General features: G+C 37.9%; 1 pseudogene; it reads left to right on the top strand.

The window, feature by feature from the left end:
• The first annotated feature begins 223 nt into the window (after positions 1 to 223).
• On the top strand, positions 224 to 392 carry LOC123640794 (annotated as a pseudogene).
• The last annotated feature ends 3988 nt before the right edge of the window (positions 393 to 4380 follow it).

Here is a 4380-nt window from a genome sequence, read left to right as displayed (position 1 = left end):
AATTTATTGCAAGAGTGTTATGTAAATGTAATCATATTGTACATAACTTTTTGAGATTGTCTTTTTTCACCCAATATTAACTATCCGAGTTACTGTGTGTACCAACAGTTTTCATTGCTGAGTAGTATTCCATGGTATGGATATACCATAATTTAACCATTTACCTGCTGAAGGACATTTGGACTGATTCTAGTTTGCGGCTATTACAAATAAAGCTGCTATGATCGCTTCTCGGCCTTTTGGCTAAGATCAAGTGTAGTACAAATAAAGCTGCTATGAACTTTCATGTACAGGCTTTGTGTGAACATAAATTTTCATTTCTCTGGGATAATTGCCTTAGGGCAATTGCTGGGTGCTAATGTAACTGCATGGCTAGTTTTATAAGAAACTGCCAATGTGTTTTCCTGAATGGCTATACTATTTTAGATTCCCATCAGCAATGTATGAAGGATCCAGTTTCTCCACATTCTCACTGGCATTTGTTTTTTGTTTTTTTTTTTCTCTTTTTAGAGACGAGGTTGGTTGGGGGCAGGGATGTCTCTATGTTGCCCAGGCTGGACTTGAACTCGGGCTCAAGGGATCCTCCCACCTCAGTCAGACTCCTGAGTAGCTGGGACTACAGGCACATGCCAATGCGCTCAGCTCTATTTATTTTTTTTATTTTAACCATTAACACTAAACCAGGTGTTTAGTGATATATCATTTGGTTTTAATTTTTATTTCCCTGATGACTAATGATGTTGAATATCCTTGAAAGTGTTTATTTGCCTTCTGTATATCCTCTTTGATGAAACGTCTGTTCATGTCTTTTGCCTATCTTCTAATTGGATTGTTTGAATTTTTTACTATTGAATTTTGAGAATTCTTTACATATTCTAGATAAAAGTACTTTGTCAAATATGTGGTTTCTCCCAGTCTGTCATTGGTTTTTTAATCCTCTTAGCATGGTCTTTTATAGAGCAAAAGTTCTTAATTTTGATAAGGTTCCATTTAATAAGATGTGAGGCTCAGATTGGTGTGTTTTGTGTGTTTTGCTTTGTTTTGTTTTGTTTTTTTGAGACAGAGTCTCTCTCTGTTGCCCGGGCTAGAGTGCCGTGGCGTCAGCCTAGCTCACAGCAACCTCAAACTCCTGGGCTCAAGTGATCCTCCTGCCTCAGCCTCCTGAGTAGCTGGGACTACAGGTGTGCACCATGATGCCTGGCTAATATTTCTATTTTTAGTAGAGACGGTGTCTTGCTCTTGCTCAGGCTGGTCTCAAACTCCTGAGCTCAAGTGATCCTCCCTCCTCAGCCTCTCAGAGTGCTAGGATTATAGGTGTGAGCCACCACGCCTGGACTAGATTGGTGTTTGTTGTCTTTGCCAATGGATGTCTAATTGCTACAGGACCACTTGTTGAAAAAACAATCCTTCTTCCATTGAATTGCTTTTGTGCCTTTGTCAAAAATCAGCTGGGCTAATCCCAGCTACTCGGGAGGCTAAGGCAGGAGGATCACTTGAGGCCAGGAGTTTGAGGTTACTGTGACCTATGCTGATGCCACGGCACTCTAGCCTGGGCAACAGAGACCATGTCTTAAAAAAAAAAATCAGTTGGGCATATTTGTGCTGGTCTACTTCTGGGTTCTCTATTCAGTACCATTGATCTATGTGTCTATCCTCCCACCACCTTGTCTTGGTTACTATAGCTATATAGTATTAAGCATCAGGTTGAGTTATTCCTCTCTTTTTATTCTGCTTTTACAAAATTGTTTTAGCTATTCTAGGTTCTTTGTCTAAAAGGACATTTTTTAGAATGTATTTATTCAGGTACAAAGTTACAATTAGACAGGAAGAATAAATTCTGGTGTTCTATTACACAGTAGGGTGAGTATAGCAAATAACAATGTACTATATATTTTAAGATAGCTAAAAGAAAAGATTTTGAATATTATCACCACATAAAAAGATAAATGTTTAAATTGATGGATATGATAATTACCCTCATTTGATCATTATGCAATGTATACATGCATTGAAACACCATACTCTACCCCATAAACATGTACAATTATTATGTGTCAATTATAAATAAAAAATAATTAATAAAAAATAAAATATATTTATGAGCTGACAAAAAAAGTAAAGACTATCTAAAGACCAAAAGCTGGTACCCAAAGAGGTAGCAGAGTCCCGAAGCCTATTTTGCCTTGAGGGCATTTGCTAAAAAGCTGAATTTGAGCACGGTGGCCTCACAGGATGCCACTATGGCATGGGAGAAAAAGCCCAGAGCTTACCCAAGTTGGGAAATTTAATAGAAGGCCCTTACCATAAAGCTAGAACCTCAAAGGACTGTTTCCTCATGTAAGAGTATATTCAAAATACACTAGCACTGCCCTTAGGGGACTACATAGAAAATTGTTTGTCTGGAACCTATGTGCCTGTGGAGCTCTTTTATTTTTTTCATTTAAATATTTGCAGAGAGGCCAGACAAAGTGGCTCATACCTGTAATCCTAGCACTTTCGGAGGCCAAGGCAGGAGGACTGCTTGAGGTCAGGAGTTTGAAACCATCCTGAGCAAGAGCAAGACCGTGTCTCTACAAAAAACAGAAAAAATTAGTGGGGCATGGTGGTACACACCTGTAGTCCCAACTACTTGGGAGGCTGAGGCAGGAGGATCCCTTGAGCCCAGGAGCTTGCAGTTGGAGTGAGCTGTGATGACACCACTGCACTCTCGCCTGGGTGACAAAGTGAGACATTGTCTCAAAGAAAAAAAGAATTGCAGAGAATTTATAACCACATGCTATGGTTTTTCTGCCTAAACTCTTTGTCAATCCTGAAAACAAAATGGCAAGAAAGTAAAGTGGTTTTGGGTTGACAGTACCACTAAGCAACTGGCAGAAGCAATGTAAATCCTTTCTGAATGAACTCATCTTCAATCTAGGCCTTGGGGAATTTTCACACATATAGTTCCAAGAAAAATAAATTGTGGTCAAAAACTGCAAACAAATAAGGAACAAGTTGCCAAAAGCAAGAACCAGTAGAGATAGAGACAGGAAATAAGAAAGAAAATTAGAAAATTAAGCCAAATAGTTCAATGTCTGACTAATAGCAGTTCTAAAAAGAGAAAACAGGATATGTAAGCAAAAGGGAGAAAAGGGGTATATATGAGATTAATTATAAGAGAAATACAACTTTCCTGAATTGAAAGTCTTTCTAGATTAAATAGTGTTCTATATGGCTGGAACAAAAAAGAATCACATCAATATACATCTTTTTGAAATCTCAGAGTACTACAGAAGATGAGAAGATCCTAAAACTTTCAAAAAGAAAATAAAAGATGAAACAGGAATCAGAATAGTATCTCAGTACAAGATTGAAAGAAAACAATGTAGCAGTGCTTTTAAGAATTTGAAGAAAAATTATTATTAACCTAGAATTCTATACCAGCCAAACTATTGATAAAAGATGAGGGTATGGTGACACAAGCCTTTAGTCCCAGCCACTGGGCAAGCTGAGGCAGGAGGATCACTTGAGCCCAGGTGTTTGCAGCTGTAGTACCCTATTATTCATCTGTGAATATCCACTGCTCTCCAACTCCAGCAACATAGTGAGACCCCAGTCTCTAAAAAATAAATTAAAAAGACAAAGGTAGAATAAAGACATCTTTCAGATATGTAAGGATTCAAAAATTTAACCTCCCTTTCTAAGTAGGCTACTACTTACCAGATGTGATCTGGTAAAGAGGAAAGAGGCAATAGATCTAGGATGTGGGATGCTGGATGCACACACAAAACTGGTGGAAGAAAATTCTTTGAATGGAAGCTATGCCACAGACACAGAAACAACCTGCTGTGACTGAAGCAGGAGGATGGGAAATACTGCAGGATAGTCTCCAGGGGAAAAAACTGATAAAGCACTGGACATGTTTAAGCATTTGAAAATATTGTGACCAACTATTTTACAGATCTGATGGGCACATAGAAAAAATTAGAGCTGGATACATAAAAAAGAAAAGGAGGCAATTATTAACTTAAGGGAAAACAAAAAGTTGGATAAGAAATAGAAGTTCTCTCACATTTATGTCACCTGATTTTCCACAAAGGTGCCAAGACCATTCAAAGGATAGACTTCCAGAGATGGTGCTGGGACAACTGTATATCTACAGGCAAACGAAGGAAGCTGAATCTCTATCTCACACCACATACAAACGTTAACTCAAAATATCACAAAAACCTAAATGTGAGAGCTAACACTATAAAACTTTTCTTTAAAAAGCATAGGTATATGTCTTTGTGACTTTCGAGTAAGTAGTGGTTTCTTAGATATGATATGACAAAGGAACAAGCAACAAAAGAAAAATTAACAGGACATCATCAAAATTTAACTTTTGTGCTTCAAAGGACA

Source organism: Lemur catta, chromosome 6 (genome assembly GCF_020740605.2).
Source record: "Lemur catta isolate mLemCat1 chromosome 6, mLemCat1.pri, whole genome shotgun sequence".
NCBI lineage: Eukaryota > Metazoa > Chordata > Mammalia > Primates > Lemuridae > Lemur > Lemur catta.
Note: the sequence above shows the minus strand (reverse complement) of the source record. Positions and strands in the feature narration are given on the sequence as shown.